We start from the raw sequence: 21,278 nt of genomic DNA, 5'->3' as shown, positions 1-21,278 counted from the left end.
CTAACTGTACCGCTGCTTCCCTTGGGCTGGTGCGTGTCACACGGATGTGTGTCATCCGTATGCGGGATGTTTTGCGACCAGTGTTGCTGAAAAAAAAAAAAAACCACGGACATCAGCATATTTTGTCCACAGAAACACTCTGACATGCACATACCCCTCTTCACTTGAATGGGTCTACGTTTGTAAGTCTCTCCGGTATATGTGAAGACAAAACAGTCAACACAGACGTGTGAAAGAGGCCTACAGGGTGTTTCCCATGATTGAATTTTATCACCAACAGGATAAGTGATAAAAGGTTTGAGTGAGGACCCCCACCAAATAATAGAACAGGAGACCTGAGCTTCTATTCTTTCTGACTATACAACGGCTGCGAAGACAAGCCAGTAGCAAGCACAGTGCCACGCCATGCAGTCTCTATGATCACGAAACAATCACTGACCTCAGGGAGACCAGTCAAAGAAAACACTGCGGCAGCCGGCAAAGGCGCTCAGTGAAATCCTAGGTGCATTGCTCCCTGGGAAACACGAATATGCAAATAAAGTCCGTGGAGCCTCAAACACGGGACTAGCCAGATCTTCCTCCAGGGAGGCACCCAGCCAAGGAGTGGCCACTTAATATGGTGGTAATGGTGGTTTCCGAAAGGAGCCACTCCTTGGCTGGGTCCTTCCCTGGAGGAAGATCTGGCTAGTCCCATGTTTGAGACTCTTAAATGAGGCTCCACGGACTTTATTTGCATATTCGTATTTCCCAGGGAGCAATGCACCTAGGATTTCACTGATTGAGCGCCTTTGCCAGCTGCCGCAGTGTTTTCTTTGACTGGTCTCCCTGAGGTCAGTGATTGTTTCGTGATGTTGGTCTACTAGGCATTGCTCCCACCTAGCCAGAATCCTACTCCACACTGATGAGGGGCAACACCCCGAAACAGCTGTCTGTGGATGAATACCTGGCCTTGGTGTTTCCCTTGTCATATCTGTAAACTCGTAAAGAGCTGGATATTGACTTAAAGGGCCACTTAATATGGTGATAATGGTGGTTTCCTAAAAGAGACACTCCTTGGCTGGGTCCTTCCCTGGAGGAAGATCTGGCTAGTCCCGTGTTTGAGACTCAAATGAGGCTACACGGACTTTATTTGCATATGCAATCTCTATGAGAATAGTGAGTACAGTAGAGGACAATGCTTAATTTTTGTCTTAAGCCCCATTGACATTGAATGACGCACAAGTTTCACGGTCAACCAATGCTCCATTCAAACTGCTCCTTATATCAGTGGGCACTCAGGATCATGGGGTTACAGTAAGTGGGGTGTCACAATTTGACTGGTGAGTGACATGGGACCAGGGGCACTTTTCCTGACCCTAACACTAGGGGGCGTTCTAGCTTGCCCTGTTCCCCGGGATACTTCACATGACGAAGACGCTGGGTCTCCCTGCCCTATCTTCTAGAACAACTCTTCATTTGTCCCCTTCCCCCGTCTGGGGAAGAGAGGCGCTACTGTGCACCGCAGTACACCAACCCGACAGACAGGGGGACAAAGACAAGGGAAAACTGAAGACTCCACACACACAAAATATACACTCACATATAACAGAGGTATTCACCAGGGTGTGTAGAGAGGGGGAAGAAAGTTAAACAGGGAAGAATAAGGAATTTCCAAGCATACAAGCCAGAAAACAGTTGCTAATAAACTCCTCCAGCTCTCCTTCTCCAAACCAGCTTCTCCCACTCCAATATCATGCAGCAAATGCTAACTCTGACAACGACTTGTTAAATCGAGCCCAGATTTTATAGGGAAAAAGAGTGGCTAACAGAGCACAGCTGAAAGTAGGAGTTTTCCAATATGGCCGATTAACCCCTGTCCTGCTGGAATAAACACATTTAATACACTGGAGAAAAGCTTCTTCTCAGCATAGTAGGAGCAGTCAGACGCTGCGATCTTCCGGCTTCGCTCCGTTGCGGTAACCCTGTGACATAGGGCTTCCTAACTGGTTGGTATAAAATGCCAATTGTTGAGTTTTCAGGACAGTAGTAGCATTAATACTGAGGGCATGGTTAAAGATCAGGTGCCCTCATTACAATGGAGCCCCAGTTCTCATAAGTGAATGACCAAGGCAAAATTTGCACCTATCAGGAATTTATGGCTTACCCTGGATCTGACATTGGTTTTTAAGGTGGGAACATACGTTTATCTAGATTAAAAGTGACATGAAAAGGAAATAAAAAAAAAAAAAAAAAAAAAAAGCTTCTGAAAAATATTTTTAATGAGAATCGGATCTCTCATCAGTAGGTAGATATTTGTTGGGTGCTATTTCTATCGGGTCATTTTAGTTTTTTTCACCCCACCATCACAGAACAGAAAACCAGAAATATTAATGGAGGTATGACCCCAGCCTAACAGACGCGCGTCGCAGTGAGAATGCTGTATCACTATGCATTAGCATGTCTACAGCAAGGGAAGTTAAGGACAGAACAGAATGTGACCCTGCTGCACCAGACCAGTTACATTTTATCCAGAAGGTTCTGTTCCTACTGCAAGAAGAAAAAAAAAAAAAAATAAAGAAAAAAAAAAGCATTGTTTCCTTGCTCAATGAAGCAGAACATCTGTACCTGAGAGTGTTCCTAAATACTAAATAGGTCTGAGGCAGACTAGATTTACTCAACATGGCTGTGTGCGCACATAGCGGGGTAGCTGATATGTTTATCTGGGACCAGTGCCCTTTCCTTTTGCATTGGGGGCCATCATCTGTCACAATCCACATGCCCACCCTCCACAAGAGCAGACGAGTGCCAGTGTAACGCACATCCATAAGGTGCCTGCTGCGACCATACAGAAAAGTATACTGGATCCCTTGGCTTTTCTATGTAGGCACCTATATATTCGTGTACGTGTGTCAGTCCCCCTGCGTAGGAGGGGGATGTAGCTATGGGTGGAGAGTCCATGGCCAGGAATAGCTCTTCGGCTTCAGCTCAGCTTGTTTGCGTGCAACTTCTGCTTTCTGTCTGACTCAGTGCGACACCAGTGCACCGTCAGACACAGCGTCAGCTCGAAAAAGACCACCAAACGCTTCTCCATGTCGTCTCACACCAGCTCAAATGACCACAGGGTCAATTTACAAATAAGGGACTTTAATATCCGTGTCCTCATGTCACCTTCTCAGATTAGTGATTAGTTTTTTCCCCATATATACCCCACAGACAGGCCTCTGCTGCAGAAAAAGGTTATACATCGATACACCAGTGTATACATCATCAGTACAGACTGGGAAATACGCAGCACCCGGAACCCAGACGGTTGGGCTCACAGGGGATTGGCCCATTTGGAAGCAATCAGCAAGGTCTGAGTCCCCACGGCTGCTAGTCAGTCCCTTCACGCAGCCGCGGGGACTCGGACATATTATTCAAGCACGCTGAAGACACTTGGTTAGCACCCGAGCATGCTTAGATAACACCTTATGCGAGCACACTCGCTCATCACTATCAATCCATTATAAAACATGGATTTATAACAAATTTTGCAGCAAAAAGTCAAAGTTTGCTGTACATACTTCAACTAAAAAATGTCCTCTGGTCACTTAAGTGGCAAAAAAGCACATTGAGATAAGCAGTCATTGTTGTAACACCTTTATTATTAAAAATGACATCAGAAATTTGTAGCATATCTTTTGGGAGCTGTATTCACACTGCGTGGTTCCATTATGCATTGAGTTTTGAAAGCCTGAATTTGGGTAAAAAAAAAAAAAAACCACCACATAATATGTAACTAGCTTGGCCCGTCCGAAGTTTTTGCACATTGGTCATCGGGAGCGCAGGCAACTTCAGAAAAAGCAAGCTGGTCAAATGTAAATGTATTTCATGAGCTGATGAACACAGACAGGTATTTATATATGTAGATTGGTAATACAATAAATTGGTTTGATACGTAGAGGCCAAAAAAAAAAAAAAAAAAAAAAAGTTCTTCTGGTTGAGGTGCCACCTGCTGGTCATTGTGTGTTTCTGTAGGTTTATGAAAAGGAATGTTTAAACTGTATTTAGTGATCAAATCGTGAATGTGTGGTTTGTTTGGCTTTTATCTTGCTGAAGGGGGCAAGTTTACCTTTCAAATGGTGTATCATTTGTGTGCATGGGGCGAAGTAACCACCGAAAAAGCAGTGCATGTATACAAATGTGTTTGCATACGAGACTCACCTGCAGTGAAGTGTGTGCAATCCTCCAATGTGCCTGAAATAGGCTGGGCAAGCGCTTGAGCAAGCTGGAAAGACCCCAAGGCAAATGTTTGTATTTGTTTGTGATGTCTGTAAGCAGCTTTGTGGTAGTGTGCTTTGGGGTACTGTGGTGCCACCTGCAGGTCATTTTTTCCTTACTGCATGTTTAAGAAAATTAAATGTTTAAACTGTATTTTGTAATCAAATCGTGGATGTTTGGCTATTTTCTTGCTGAAGGGGGCAAGTTTACCATTTGAGGTGTATCATTTGTGTGTGGGTGCAGTATGAATGGAGATACAAAGTGGTCACCGAAAAACAGTGTTTAGATATAATAGAATAGATTTGACTGCACTCGAGTTTTAATGAAAGGAAAAGATTAGTATATGTGCATGATGTGAGTTGGTCCTGCTCCTGATTTTTGGCTGGAGATAGTTGGCTTGCAAACCAACATGGCGTGAATTTCCATGTAGTCAGGCTCATGAACCGGACTGCAATGCATGTCTCTGGGCAATCCCCACTTCGCAGACCGCGCCGCTTCCTCAATTTGTGTTACCAGGAAGTTACTCATACACACACCCAAATCTGAACAAAATAAAAGAAATAGCATTGTACATTATGGAGCCTGGAAGAAGCAGAATCAGGAGAAGTCCACAATGTGGCACATAAGAAACATCCAGTGTAAGGCTAAGTGCACATGTAGCAGAAAATTTCTGCTTGAAAACCTGACTCCCTTCCCAGAAACCACACCTATTTTTCTGCGGCGGTTTTGATGCTTTTTTTCCGCAGTGGTTTCAAAACGCATGGAAGAAGCCAAAACCGCGGAAAAATCCGCAAAATTAATTAGCATGCTGCGTTTTTTACCGCCATGCGGTTTTTTCGCGGTAAAAAAAAGCATCAATGTGCACAAAAAGTGCAAAATACATAGAAATGACTGGGAAGCTTATTTTTAGTGGTTTTATAGTGAAAACCGCGGTAAAAAAACGCTAAAAAAAACACTGTGTGTGAATACAGCCTAAGACATTAGGATGTATCCAGCCAGCCCGACATGTGAATACACCCACGCATATGCACAATGAATTAAGGAGAAACCACATGTGAGCAAACCTAAGGGTGTGCGCACACGCTGCGGATCCGCAGCGGCTTTGGCCCTGCGGTGTACAGTACCATTATATCCTATGGGAAATGGAAACTGCTGTGCAGACGGTGCGGATTTTTCAGCAGTTTCTAATCCACAGAAAGAATTGACATGTCAATTCTTTTCTGCGGATTCCGCTGCAGTTTACCATCTCCCCCATTGTAGAGGTGATAAGCCGCAGGGCAAAACCGCAGGCCAATCCGCATGTCTCTTGACCTGTGGATTTACCTGCAGATTTTGCAAAATCCGCGCGGATCAATCCGCAGAAGATTCCGCAGCGTGTGCACACACCCTAATAGTGTGATAACCAGTGGAATTACCTAAACACAGGTCACGGTGAACAAGACGTGCACTTGTTAATTCATTTGGCCCATCTTTCGGCTGCAGTGCACCACAAGAAACGTACTCTGATGTAGAATTCGGTCTTAGTTTATGGCACATGCTATGTTACATTTGTTGGCAAGCTAGCTACATCCCCTCTAGGTTGAGAGCTGGTTGCAACTGGTATGAAAATGTCAAAAGTCCAAATTTTTACAGTATTAAAAAAAAAAAAAATAAATACATGTCGTAAGACTGCCTGATCAATCAGCCTCAAAATCATGTTTCCAAAATCTCCCATGGTCATCTCTGCATCCAGGGACTCCTTCATGGCTTACTCAGTTGGTCAGGGTTACAACCACCTCTTTTCTTAGGGAGGATGCCCAGGTTCTTGTGAGTGTGCATGCTGGAGCCTGTGCGATAGCTCCCTGCTAAACCACTTCTCTGAAACTCGAAGTCTGCAGCACAGCTAGCGGGCAATGCCCTGTACCCAGGAGCAGATTTATAGTGCTGCATGTAGTGTGGCTGCCAAGCCAGGGCAATGAAGTATGCAACAGTAGGGGGGTCATAACTATAGCAAGAACTGAGAAAGCAAACAAAAGGGGTAAACCAAGGAGAAGTTAAGAGATTACAAAAGATTGTAGAAGGGAAAAGGGTAATCGTGACAAACCAAAGCGAGATATTAGGAGTAGACAAAGTTTCTCCATTACTGATGCTGCCTATATTAGCACATATGGCAACATCAAGCTCATGGCTCCTTGAAGGTGGCAGTGCCGTGTAGTCATCACAGTACTGTGTGCTTAAAGAGGTGATCCACTTTTAGGGCAACTTAGCCAAAAACATACCTGCGCTTCATTAAGAAGATTGCATTGTTTGACTTCTATTGCTTGTTTTACAGCCCATTGTTGACTGCAGAATGGGTTAACTGAGACTCCATTAGTGAGCTCGGTCCAATTGAAGAGTTTCTAACTATATTCATTTTCTCTTTTGAGCCCTCAGTTGACTTATGACCACAGAGATGAATGTGCTGGTAAACTCAGGAGAATGACTGTTACAAACTGTGCAAAATGTTTTAATGAAACACAGTTTAGTGACTAATACCATGCGTTTAAGCAGAAAAAAGTCCCCAAAAGTGGGTAAACACTGCCCAAGAAATGTAGTGCCCACAAACGCTCCCAGAAGATTGAAGTGCAGGGATAGTTTTTTTTTTTAAAATCAAAAATTTCAGTACAGAAAAAAAAAAAAAAAAAATAATAATATATAAATAAAGCAAAGCAATGGAGAGAAAAAAAAAAAAAAAAAAAAACAACCTTCAGTTTTCACTTGGAATGATATTTCCCAGGAAATTACTTTAGTTTCTAGATTCAAAATTTTCACACGTCTGTGAAAAAAAATGGAACAGGCGTCCGTGTATTCATTTTTTCCCCCATCAGTATTTTTCAAGGATGGATAAAGAAATAACTGATAAAACTTCTCCTATACTGTGCAATGTTAGACGCAGATGCCATCGGCAAGTGGAGATGTCTAGTAACAGGGAGATTCTTACACTGCATTTCATGCTGGAATCCTGCTTTACACGAGTCATTCTGAGAGGTGAGCGGCAACGATGACGTCTACACGACAACACACGCATGATACTTGCCGATCACAAACACACCCCGGCAGGCATCTGGAAATGTGGTACCATTCACAACGTTATGCCGAAGTGAGCAGAGCCAGAAAACAAAAAAAAAAAAAAAAAAATGATGAGGGAGGCAAGGAGTCCACTAATGAACAGCATACTGACAATAGTAAAGTGCTGCAGAATATGTCGGCGCTATAGAAATAGTAATAATAATGGTATTATGGGCCAGTCACTAATATTCATGTGTAAGTATATATTAATCCAAGAGTACGGATTGAGGTCAGTGTACAGCGCCACAGCACAAGCAGTGCCTCGGCTCAGTGGTTATATGGTTCCCATGTAGCGCTCAGATTGGATGTTCTCCTGGTGTTAGAACTTTCCGTTCTCCTAGAAACCCAAACGATGTGAGCCCCATTGGATTTGGTACCAACTTCCGTACCACTCTGCGGAATATGTTGGTGCTTAACTATATAAAGTAACAAACGGTTAATTTCTCGCATGTCTGGACTTTGATTCATTTTCATAAAAGAGTGGGAAATTACCCAGCATTTGGGAAAAGCACCTTATTTTCTGAAGAGTAGAAGAGGCTACTGGGCCATCAGTGCCCTATACGGAGGCTTCCCTGGCATCTGTGGCACCGGTTATCACTGGCATCCTGTGAAGTCTGGCGCGCGGCTCAGTGGCTATGACTCACTAGTCCTATTTAGCACAGTGGATGGCAGAGCTTGTGTTTACATGGGGGGGGCAGTGAGTACCAAGCTTAGCTGGGATATCTACGCGTGTCTGACAGCTGCAGCAAGTGTGACCTCAGCAGTTGGTGGTGAGGGTGTGCTCCACGGCACGGCTGATCTCACAGAGCAGGCGGTGTACGCAGCCGGAGGCTCATTACAGGTGTACGTATCTTATGCTCCACTACAGAAGGGAGGAGAAGCCTCGTGGGCCAGAATACTGAGAATTCAGTGGAAATGTGGGGAAACACGTGAAATACAGTAAAACCAGATCTTGTACATGGGGCTTGTAGCGGCTTTAGGGTCTGTTCACACTTGGCGGTTTTCGTGCATTTTACAGTCCCAGCTATGTCTGACATTTCAGAAGCCTCCTGCACACAGCCTGGGTTTTCTGGTCTTAGTATTGTGTGCTTTGCTTGGTTTTTGCAGCATAGAGCATGTCATGTTCAGTGCTTGTCACCCTTTGAAAGTAATGGGTGAATAAAACGCAGGGGTCGCGGTTTGCTGCATTTTTTCATGCCAAAACCTTATGAAGTAGAATAGGATTTTCTTTTTGTCACTAAACTATCAGAATGCACAAGTGTAGCATGACAAGAACCAAGCAAAACCTGCAGCTTCTCACAGCCAAGACAGGATTTGCTGCAGGGAAAAAAAAAAAAAAAAAAAAAACAGTAAAAACGCCACATGTGAACACAGCCTTACATGTACAATGGATAGAAGAGCACAGTTCAAGCAGGGCTTTACTTTTAACAATATTCCCCAGTATTGTGACATTCTAGACATCCCCTAAATAAGAGAGAAGTGTGAATAAAAGCCCATCCGTTTCGGGACATTTGTATGACAGCCACTATTTTTGACGCACCTATTGAATTCAAAGGGTATGTGCACGTGATGTCTTAGGCCTGTTTCACACTTCCGTTTTTGTGTCCGCCAAACGGATCCGTTTCCGTTTTTTTGACGGAAACTGATGCAAACGGATCCGTTTTTTAAAAAACGGATCCGTTTTTTTGACGGATCCGCGGTAACCGTAATGGAAGTCTATGGGACAAAAAAAACGGATCCTGCAAAAAATGGCGGATCCGTTTTTTTACGGAAAACAACGGATTTTGACGGATTTGAAAAAACGGAAGTGTGAAACAGGCCTTAAGGTGGAAGATCCTTCAAAAAACTGCCTGAAATATATGCTTGACAAGGCTCGGAGCACAGAGTCTGACACTCGGCTCATGGTCGCAGCAGAGCAGGAGCTGGGGGTCCTTAGCTTATCACATCCGATGCGCTCGAATTGTACGCCATACACTCGTGTGACGCCGGCGTGGAGTAACTGCTGATAGGGACAATTATTTTAATATCGGTTTGTTTGACAAGTGGTCCTCACCGAGTTCCTTCCCCTTTAAGCAGACTGAGGGGGCGCACAGAATAATTCCAGGCCTGTTGCAGTCACAGGACAGACATTGCACAACAGTCCTGTTCTGCAAATGTTCCTCACATCTATACACACAGATGCCTCATTTCATCTCATCGAGTCCCATTCATACAAATATGGCGGCAGCACAGCAACCATGGAACGCAGTCCAAGACCCAAATCACATTGCAGAGATCAGAAAAATCAACCTAGCCCGACATTCACACAGGACTTAGATCTCATGGCCACACATGGGGGCTCCCTAAGGCTGGAATCACACCAGCGTATGGCACTGGGTGCGATATACGAAGCCCAGAGATGAAGCCAGCCATGGTCGCCCCACCAAAGACATCCTGATAGGGATTCTAGATTGTGAGCCCCAATGGGGACAGTGTCGATAATGTCTGTAAAGCGCTGTGAAATTAATGGTGCTATATGAGTAAAATAAATATTGGGGGAAACACTTCTGCCATGTATGCTTCATCAGCCATTTTAGACCCTCTTATGGAGGTGAATAGAGATCCTGTGCATGTGCAGCCTCCCTATCATTCTAGGGAATCTGCCAGTAGGTCTTTGCAATGTAATCTGAGAGAAGCATGATGTGGGGGCAGAGACTTATCCCAACAATGTCACTTACTGGTTGATGTCATTCTGATAAAAAAATAAATAAAATCACTGTTTTCTGTGCTGCACATCTAGCAGTTCTCTGAATACTGACCCCTGTATAAGCCCACCACCACCTCTGATTGTACACAGAAAGCTGCCAATCCATGGTGGGCGCAGGGTTCTACAGAGCAGGACACAAGTGCTCCTGCTGATATAACATTGCATCAAGCAGCCTAAGGCCGGGATCACACATGCGAGGAATACAGCCGAGTCTCACATGTTAATACTCGGCACTGCCACCGGCACTCAGGAGCGGAGCCGCATAGTAATACATGCCGCCGCACGCTCCGATCCGAGGGCCGGTGATTACCATGTGAGACTCGGCTGTATTCCTCGCATGTGTGATCCCGGCCTAACAAGTCTCATCCCTGGAATCAGAGTACCTGGTGAACCTACATCATCCTGCTGTCAGATTAAATAGCAGAAACCTGCTGACAGATTCCCTTTTATAGCGCTCTGCATCATAAGAGCAGGACCCACATCTAAATGTCAAAGCTCGGACCACCTCTTAAGGTGCAAGTCGCCTAAATTTTGACAATTACCAACCACCTAATGGAGCGATGCACAACCTTTGTGGTCCCTATGGCCACACTGTCAGATCTAACCAAACCCTTGGCCATAATTTTACAGAAGTTTTACCTATTAGATATTTATGGCACAAACTTTCAATATGCAGTAATATCTCATACGTGCCAGGTCATTTTATAGGGATCCCACCTATCAGGAAGGCAGAGGTAAGGAAAACAACGTGTGTTCCACGCTCTCCATTGTAGTATATAGCAGGAGCTGGACCAGGCGAGTGTTTCTTCTCCCATAAACTAGACTAAGCATAGCAGCACTCATGCACCTCTGTGCTACAGGAGTCCGGACAAAATATGACCACACAATCCATAATCACCCATTCTTAGGTTAAGGTCACACCAGCATAGCGTCTCTCATCCGAGACAACCGGATCGTTATATAAGTCACAGCCTGACCCGATATTCTTGGATAAGAAGACGGTAGAAAAATATTTGTCCATTCTGCCAGCCCGTGAAAAATCGGACCGCACTTGGATGTTATCCGGATTGTGTCCAGAAAATCTAGATAAAAAACAGACGCTTTTTATCCATATTGTGAACTCGAGCTCATTTTTGACATCCATATAGCCTCCACGTGACATCAGCCTTCATTCGATCGATATAGATAAAAAGAGAAAGCGACTGTCCTGTTCCACATTCTAATATGCACCGAGTGGTCCGCTGGGCCCCTTCGTGCCGTGCTCAGCAGCCCCTCTCTGCCTTGTAATGCTGCCTCCAGGCACACAGCTGGCAGAGGCTCTGACAGCTCTTTGGTAACATGGAAGACAGGCAGGTGGGGGGCACGGTCCGAAGACCATTCGGTGCCCATTAGAATGTGGTGTTGGACAACAAAGACTTTTCCTTCACTGGGCTTGTTAGAAATGTATAATGTCTTATAGGCTATGTGCACACGGTGCGGATTCTGCTGCGGGTCCGCAGCAGTTCCTGCTGCATTGTACAGTACCATTGGGTAAGCTTAATTAGTGATATGATCCTTCTTCAGGCGTGTTACATGGCGCTGGTGGCCGCTGATCAGTGAGGCGCCAAGTGGCAGACCGCGACCAATCTGATATCGATGACCCACTCTAACACTAGGTCACCAATGTCCCATTACTGGAAAGCCCTTTCAAGGTTTTCCCACAAACCGATGTTCGGCCCGTCCAGCTGCAGGCAGGGGCATGAGCGGTGGGGCAGGGTTCCCTTAAAGGGGCTTTTTTGCCCAGGTGCTATGTGACAGATCCAGAACAGGTGAGTAGTGAGTTATCTCTGTCAGAATGAAAGGTCTCTAGAGGGGGGGGGATGAGATTTTGCTTGAGACCTGGTCAGATGGTCAGGGTCATCCCCTCTGTACCCAGCAGCGTCCCCCACAGCAATGTGACTGAAGCCCTGAGGTGTACAGCCAGCAGTGAGCCCTCTATCGCGATAGTCGTGCCTGACAGCACCTGTCACCTCCGACCCCGCAGCCAGCTGTGACCCCAATAACCTCCTGGAGCCCGGATGTGCAGAGATGACAGGTGTCACCGGAGCTCCTCCCCCTCGGGCACTCCCCGTTACTCCCGTGCCACTCAGGTCTGTGCCCGGAGGGGCAGGACTCGGCACTCAGCCCCCGGCGTGCTTTCCGCTGTGTCCCCCTGAAGGTCACCGAGTACGGCTATGGTTACCTGACGACAGCGTCCTGCCCCCGGTATTGCGACAACTTTCCAATACGCCCAGAACTGCGCCGCTTGTGCCTCAGGTCTCCGGTTTCTGCTCCCCTCACGGCCGACTCTCCCGCCCCCTGTCACCGGCTTCTGTCAAAACGGAGTCCGCTTCAACCAGCAGGGGGAGCCCAAGAGCTGTGGAGGAGACTGGGATGGAGTTCCCCGTCCAGGAGGATCATGGGAGCTGAAGTTTAGGCTGGTCAGAGCCCGCCATATTTGTCAAGGGCGCTTGCCCTGTCTAATGCGCAGTTAATATGTACCAGCTTTGTATGTGGAAGTCTTTTATGGGGAATGGCGTATTTCACCTGAAAGATGCGCAGTTGGTCAGTGAGGGTCACTGTCACCTGCTGGAAATACTTAGGGGTTAAAAGTGGGTGAAAGTTCGTCTGCGACGTGCGCCACCTAGAGGGCGAAGCGGTGTATGACAGCCTCATTGGATGGCGCCATGGTGGTCTGATCAACACAGGCGCTGTTCCTTTTTCATGGATTTTATCAGAAGACGTCCTCTTTCCACATGTGTAGTATATGGTTGTGGGATACTAATGAGTGCTGACTGGCTCCTACAGGGATACTCAGGATGCTGGGAAAACCTCAGCCTTGGCGCTCATTCACACGTGAAGAAAAACAAGCGATTTTCATCAGTGTCAGGTTTTCCATCAGTTTCATCAGTGATTTTCTTATATGTCCATCACAATGTTACGTACCGAAGACCTGGCACCTGACCAGAGCCCTGCTTATCTCATCCTACCTGCTGGCATACCTGGCACCTGACCAGAGCCCTGCTTATCTCATCCTACCTGCTGGCATACCTTGCACCTGACCAGAGCCCTGCTTATCTCATCCTACCTGCTGGCATACCTTTCACCTGACCAGAGCCCTGCTTATCTCGTCCTACCTGCTGGCATACCTGGCACCTGACCAGAGCCCTGCTTATCTCATCCTACCTGCTGGCATACCTGGCACCTGACCAGAGCCCTGCTTATCTCATCCTACCTGCTGGCATACCTGGCACCTGACCAGAGCCCTGCTTATCTTGTCCTACCTGCTGGCATACCTGGCACCTGACCAGAGCCCTGCTTATCTCATCCTACCTGCTGGCATACCTGGCACCTGACCAGAGCCCTGCAAATCTCATCTTACCTGCTGGCATACCTGGCACCTGACCAGAGCCCTGCTTATCTCATCCTACCTGCTGGCATACGTGGCACCTGACCAGAGCCCTGCAAATCTCATCTTACCTGCTGGCATACCTGGTACCTGACCAGAGCACTGCAAATCTCATCTTACCTGCTGTCATACCTGGCACCTGACCATAGCCCTGCTTATCTCATCCTACCTGCTGGCATACGTGGCACCTGACCAGAGCCTTACGCATCTCATCCTACCTGCTGGCATACCTGGCAACTGACCAGAGCCCTGCTTATCTCATCCTACCTGCTGGCATACCTGGCACCTGACCAGAGCCCTGCTTATCTCATCCTACCTGCTGGCATACCTGGCACCTGACCAGAGCCCTGCAAATCTCATCTTACCTGCTGGCATACCTGGCACCTGACCAGAGCCCTGCTTATCTCATCCTACCTGCTGGCATACCTGGCACCTGACCAGAGCCCTGCAAATCTCATCTTACCTGCTGGCATACCTGGCACCTGACCAGAGCACTGCAAATCTCATCTTACCTGCTGTCATACCTGGCACCTGACCATAGCCCTGCTTATCTCATCCTACCTGCTGGCATACGTGGCACCTGACCAGAGCCTTACGCATCTGGAACAAGCTACTGGAACAACACGTCTACCTTGAACTGTCCTCCCATCTCTCTTCTTGCTCCCTCTTCGACCGCTTACAATCTGGCTTCCGGTCACACCACTCCACTGAAACTGCCCTTACTAAGGTCACCAATGACCTCTTAACTGCCAAGAGCAAGAGCCACTACTCTGTCCTCCTCCTCCTGGACCTGTCGGCTGCCTTTGACACAGTGGACCATTCCCTATTATTACAGACCCTCTCATCCCTCGGCATCACAGACTTGGCCCTCTCCTGGATCTCATCATACCTAACAGACCGGACATTCAGCGTCTCCCACTCACACACCACCTCCTCACCTCGCCCCCTATCTGTCGGAGTCCCACAAGGTTCAGTCCTAGGGCCCCTGCTGTTCTCTATTTACACCTTTGGCCTGGGACAGCTCATAGAATCTCATGGCTTTCAGTATCATCTTTATGCTGATGACACACAGATCTACATCTCTGGACCAGATATCACCTCCCTACTAACCAGAATCCCTCAATGTCTGTCCACTATTTCATCCTTCTTCTCCACTAGATATCTGAAACTCAACATGGACAAAACAGAATTCATCATCTTTCCCCCATCTCACGTGACCCCCCCTACGAACCTATCAATTACAGTAAATGACTGCCCACTCTCCCCAGTCCCACAAGCTCGCTGCCTCGGAGTAATCCTTGATGCTGATCTCTCCTTCAAACCACATATCCAAACCCTTTCCACTTCCTGCCGACTTCAACTCAAAAATATTTCACGCATCCGTTCATTCCTCACCCAAGAATCTGCAAAAACCCTAGTCCATGCCCTCATCATCTCTCGCCTTGACTACTGCAACCTCATGCTCTGCGGCCTCCCCTCAAACACTCTCGCACCCCTCCAATCTATTCTAAACTCTGCTGCCCGACTAATCCACCTGTCCCCCCGCTATTCCCCAGCTTCTCCCCTCTGTCAATCCCTTCACTGGCTCCCAATTGCCCAGAGACTCCATTACAAAACCCTAACCATGACATACAAAGCCATCCACAACTTGTCTCCTCCATACATCTGTGACCTCGTCTCCCGGTACTTTCCTGCACGCAACCTCCGATCCTCACAAGATCTCCTTCTCTACTCCCCTCTTATCTCCTCTTCCCACAATCGCATACAAGATTTCTCTCGCGCATCACCCCTACTCTGGAACTCTCTACCACAACATATCAGACTCTCACCTACCATCGAAACCTTCAAAAAGAGCCTGAAGACCCACCTCTTCCGACAAGCCTATAACCTGCAGTAACCACCGATCGACCAAACCGCTGCACGACCAGCTCTACCCTCGCCTACTGTATTATCACCCATCCCTTGAAGATTGTGAGCCCTCGCGGGCAGGGTCCTCTCTCCTCCTGTACCAGTTATGACTTGTATTGTTTAAGATTATTGTACTTGTTTTTATGTATACCCCCCTCACATGTAAAGCGCCATGGAATAAATGGCGCTATAACAATAAATAATAATAATAATAATAATCTCATCCTACCTGCTGGCATACCTGGCACCTGACCAGAGCTCTGCTTATCTCACCCTACCTGCTGGTATACCTGGCACCTGACCAGAGCCCTGCAAATCTCATCTTACCTGCTGTCATACCTGGCACCTGACCAGAGCCCTGCTTATCTCATCCTACCTGCTGGCATACGTGGCACCTGACCAGAGCCTTACGAATCTCATCCTACCTGCTGGCATACCTGGCACCTGACCAGAGCTCTGCTTATCTCACCCTACCTGCTGGCATACCTGGCACCTGACCAGAGCCTTACGAATCTCATCCTACCTGCTGGCATACCTGGCACCTGACCAGAGCCCTGCTCATCGCATCCTACCTGCTGGCATACCTGGCACCTGACCAGAGCCTTACGAATCTCATCCTACCTGCTGATATACCTGGCACCTGACCAGAGCCTTACAAATCTCATCCTACCTGCTGGCATACCTGGCACCTGACCAGAGCCCTGCTTATCTCATCCTACCTGCTGGCATACCTGGCACCTGACCAGAACCTTACGAATCTCATCCTACCTGCTGGCATACCTGGCACCTGACCAGAGCCCTGCTCATCTCATCCTACCTGCTGGCATACCTGGCACCTGACCAGAGCCCTGCAAATCTCATCTTACCTGCTGGCATACCTGGCACCTGACCAGAGCCCTACAAATCTCATCTTACCTGCTGGCATACCTGGCACCTGACCAGAGCCCTGCTTATCTCATCCTACCTGCTGGCATACCTGGCACCTGACTAGAGCCCTACTCATCTCATCCTACCTGCTGGCATACCTGGCTCCTGACCAGAGCCCTACGAATCTCATCCTACCTGCTGGCATACCTGGCACCTGACCAGAGCCTTACGAATCTCATCCTACCTGCTGACATGCCTGAAAAGAGCCATTGAAATCTCATCCAACCTGCTGGCATACCTGGCACCTGACCAGAGCCTTACGAATCTCATCCTACCTGCTGGCATACCTGGCACCTGACCAGAGCCCTACGAATCTCATCCTACCTGCTGTCATACCTGGCACCTGACCAGAGCCTTACAAATCTCATCCTACCTGCTGGCACCTGACCAGAGCCCTGCTCATCTCATCCTACCTGCTGGCACACCTGCCACCTGACCAGAGCCTTACGAATCTAATCCTACCTGCTGGCATACCTGGCACCTGACCAGAGCCCTACTAATCTCATCCTACCTGCTGGCTTACCTGGCACCTGACCAGAGCCTTACGAATCTCATCCTACCTGCTGGCATACCTGGCACCTGACCAGAGCCCTACGAATCTCATCCTACCTGGTGGCATACCTGGCACGTGACCAGAGCCTTAAAAATCTCATCCTACCTGCTGGCATACCTGGCATCTGACCAGAGCCCTGCAAATCTCATCCTACCTGCTGGCATACCTGGCACCTGACCAGAGCCTTGCGAATCTCATCCTACCTAGTGGCATACCTGGCACCTGACCAGAGCCTTACAAATCTCATCCTACCTGCTGGCATACCTGGCATCTGACCAGAGCCCTGCAAATCTTATCTTACCTGCTGGCATACCTGGCACATGACCAGAGCCTTACGAATCTCATCCTACCTGCTGGCATACCTGGCACCTGACCAGAGCCCTGCTTATCTCATCCTACCTGCTGGCACCTGACCACAGCCTTATGAATCTCATCCTAGCTGCTGGTATACCTGGCACCTGACCAGAGTCCTGCTTATCTCATCCTACCTGCTGGCATACCTGGCACCTGACCAGAGCCTTACGAATCTCATCCTACCTGCTGGCATACCTGGCACCTGACCAGAGCCCTGCTCATCTCATCCTACCTGCTGGCATACGTGGCACCTGACCAAAGCCTTCCGAATCTCACCCTACCTGCTGGCATACCTGGCATCTGACCAGAGCCCTGCAAATCTCATCCTACCTGGTGGCATATCTGGCACCTGACCAGAGCCTTACAAATCTCATCCTACCTGATGGCATGCCTGGCATCTGACCAGAGCCCTGCAAATCTCATCTTACCTGCTGGCATACCTGGCACATGACCAGAGCCTTACGAATCTCATCCTACCTGCTGGCATACCTGGCACCTGACCAGAGCCCTGCTTATCTCATCCTACCTGCTGGCATACCTGGCACCTGACCAGAGCCTTACGTATCTCATCCTACCTGCTGGCATACTTGGCACCTGACCAGAGCCTTACGAATCTCATCCTACCTGCTGGCATACCTGGCACCTGAGCATAGCCTTACGAATCTCATCCTATCTGCTGGCATACCTGGCACCTGACCAGAGCCCTACGAATCTCATCCTACCTGCTGGCATACTTGGCACCTGACCAGTGCCTTATGAATCTCATCCTACCTGCTGGCATACTTGGCACTTGACCAGAGCCTTACGAATCTCATCCTACCTGCTGGCATACCTGCAACCTGACTAGAGCCTTGCGAATGTCATCCTACCTGCTGGTATACCTGGCACCTGACCAGAACCTTACAAATCTCATCCTACCTGCTGGTATACTTGGCATCTGACCAGAGCCCTGCAAATCTCATCTTACCTGCTGGCATACCTGGCACCTGACCAGAGCCCTGCTTATCTCATCCTACCTGCTGGCATACCTGGCAACTGACCAGAGCCTTACGAATCTCATCCTACCTGCTGGCATACCTGGCACCTGACCAGAGCCCTGCTTATCTCATCCTACCTGCTTTCATATCTGGCACCTGACCAGAGCCTTACGAATCTCATCCTACCTGCTGTCATACCTGGCACCTGATCAGAGCCTTACAAATCTCATCCTACCTGCTGGCATACCTGGCACCTGACCAGAGCCCTGCTTATCTCATCCTACCTGCTGGCACCTGACCACAGCCTTATGAATGTCATCCTACCTGCTGGTATACCTGGCACCTGACCAGAGTCCTGCTTATCTCATCCTACCTGGTGGCATACCTGGCACCTGACCAGAGCCTTACAAATCTCATCCTACCTGCTGGCATACCTGGCATCTGACCAGAGCCCTGCAAATCTCATCTTACCTGCTGGCATACCTGGCACATGACCAGAGCCTTACGAATCTCATCCTACCTGCTGGCATACCTGGCACCTGACCAGAGCCCTGCTTATCTCATCCTACCTGCTGGCACCTGACCACAGCCTTATGAATCTCATCCTAGCTGCTGGTATACCTGGCACCTGACCAGAGTCCTGCTTATCTCATCCTACCTGCTGGCATACCTGGCACCTGACCAGAGCCTTACGAATCTCATCCTACCTGCTGGCATACCTGGCACCTGACCAGAGCCCTGCTCATCTCATCCTACCTGCTGGCATACATGGCACCTGACCAGAGCCTTCCGAATCTCATCCTACCTGCTGGCATACCTGGCACCTGACCAGAGCCCTACGAATCTCATCCTACCTGGTGGCATACCTGGCACGTGACCAGAGCCTTACAAATCTCATCCTACCTGCTGGCATACCTGGCATCTGACCAGAGCCCTGCAAATCTCATCCTACCTGGTGGCATACCTGGCACCTGACCAGAGCCTTACAAATCTCATCCTACCTGCTGGCATGCCTGGCATCTGACCAGAGCCCTGCAAATCTCATCTTACCTGCTGGCATACCTGGCACATGACCAGAGCCTTACGAATCTCATCCTACCTGCTGGCATACCTGGCACCTGACCAGAGCCCTGCTTATCTCATCCTACCTGCTGGCATACCTGGCACCTGACCAGAGCCTTACGTATCTCATCCTACCTGCTGGCATACTTGGCACCTGACCAGAGCCTTACGAATCTCATCCTACCTGCTGGCATACCTGGCACCTGAGCATAGCCTTACGAATCTCATCCTATCTGCTGGCATACCTGGCACCTGACCAGAGCCCTACGAATCTCATCCTAACTGCTGGCATACTTGGCACCTGACCAGTGCCTTATGAATCTCATCCTACCTGCTGGCATACTTGGCACTTGACCAGAGCCTTACGAATCTCATCCTACCTGCTGGCATACCTGGAACCTGACTAGAGCCTTGCGAATGTCATCCTACCTGCTGGCATACCTGGCACCTGACCAGAACCTTACAAATCTCATCCTACCTGCTGGTATACTTGGCATCTGACCAGAGCCCTGAAAATCTCATCTTGCCTGCTGACATACCTGGCACCTTAACAGAGCCCTGCTTATCTCATCCTACCTGCTGGCATACCTGGCAACTGACCAGAGTTTTACGAATCTCATCCTACCTGCTGGCATACCTGGCACCTGACCAGAGCCCTGCTTATCTAATCCTACCTGCTGGCATACCTGGCACCTGACCAGAGCCTTACGAATCTCATCCAACCTGCTGGCATACCTGGCACCTGACCAGAGCCTTATGAATCTCATCCTACCTGCTGGCATACCTGGCACCTGACCAGAGCCCTACGAATCTCATCCTACCTGCTGTCATACCTGGCACCTGACCAGAGCCTTACAAATCTCATCCTACCTGCTGGCACCTGACCAGAGCCCTGCTCATCTCATCCTACCTGCTGGCATACCTGCCACCTGACCAGAGCCTTCCGAATCTCATCCAACCTGCTGGCATACCTGGCACCTGACCAGAGCCCTACAAATCTCATCCTACCTGGTGGTATACCTGGCACCTGACCAGAGCCTTACGAATCTCATCCTACCTGCTGGCATACCTGGCACCTGACCAGAGCCCTACGAATCTCATCCTACCTGGTGGCATACCTGGCACGTGACCAGAGCCTTACAAATCTCATCCTACCTGCTGGCATACCTGGCATCTGACCAGAGCCTTGCGAATCTCATCCTACCTGGTGGCATACCTGGCACCTGACCAGAGCCTTACAAATCTCATCCTACCTGCTGGCATACCTGGCATCTGACCAGAGCCCTGCAAATCTCATCTTACCTGCTGGCATACCTGGCACATGACCAGAGCCTTACGAATCTCATCCTACCTGCTGGCACCTGACCACAGCCTTATGAATGTCATCCTACCTGCTGGTATACCTGGCACCTGACCAGAGTCCTGCTTATCTCATCCTACCTGCTGGCATACCTGGCACCTGACCAGAGCCTTACGAATCTCATCCTACCTGCTGGCATACCTGGCACCTGACCAGAGCCCTGCTCATCTCATCCTACCTGCTGGCATACGTGGCACCTGACCAGAGCCTTACGAATCTCATCCTACCTGCTGGCATACCTGGCACCTGACCAGAGCCTTACGAATCTCATCCTACCTGCTGGCATACCTGGCACCTGACCAGAGCCCTACGAATCTCATCCTACCTGGTGGCATACCTGGCACGTGACCAGAGCCTTACAAATCTCATCCTACCTGCTGGCATGCCTGGCATCTGACCAGAGCCCTGCAAATCTCATCTTACCTGCTGGCATACCTGGCACCTGACCAGAGCCTTACGAATCTCATCCTACCTGCTGGCATACCTGGCACTTGATCAGAGCCCTGCTTATCTCCTCCTACCTGCTGGCATACCTGGCACCTGACCAGAGCCTTACGTATCTCATCCTACTTGCTGGCATACTTGGCACCTGACCAGAGCCTTACGAATCTCATCCTACCTGCTGGCATACCTGGCAC

At 48.8% G+C, this 21,278-nt stretch overlaps 1 protein-coding gene across 2 annotated transcripts in view; it reads right to left on the bottom strand.

The window, feature by feature from the left end:
• The window catches only part of TFEB (transcription factor EB), a 63,448-nt gene extending 50,861 nt beyond the window's left edge, over positions 1-12,587 (bottom strand). Inside the window, exon 1 of one of the 2 annotated variants that reach the window (XM_073542470.1) lies at positions 12,294-12,587. The gene's annotated coding sequence lies outside the window, so the exon portion shown is untranslated. The remainder of the gene's footprint in view (positions 1-12,293) is intronic. The other variant, XM_073542469.1, reaches the window with a different exon arrangement.
• Between the last annotated feature and the right edge of the window lie 8,691 nt (positions 12,588-21,278).

This window comes from Dendrobates tinctorius, unplaced genomic scaffold (assembly GCF_039654945.1).
Source record: "Dendrobates tinctorius isolate UK_male_01 unplaced genomic scaffold, ASM3965494v1 ptg000127l, whole genome shotgun sequence".
NCBI lineage: Eukaryota > Metazoa > Chordata > Amphibia > Anura > Dendrobatidae > Dendrobates > Dendrobates tinctorius.
The sequence above is the reverse complement of the archived record's forward strand: the minus strand, read 5'-3'. Positions and strand labels throughout refer to the sequence as shown.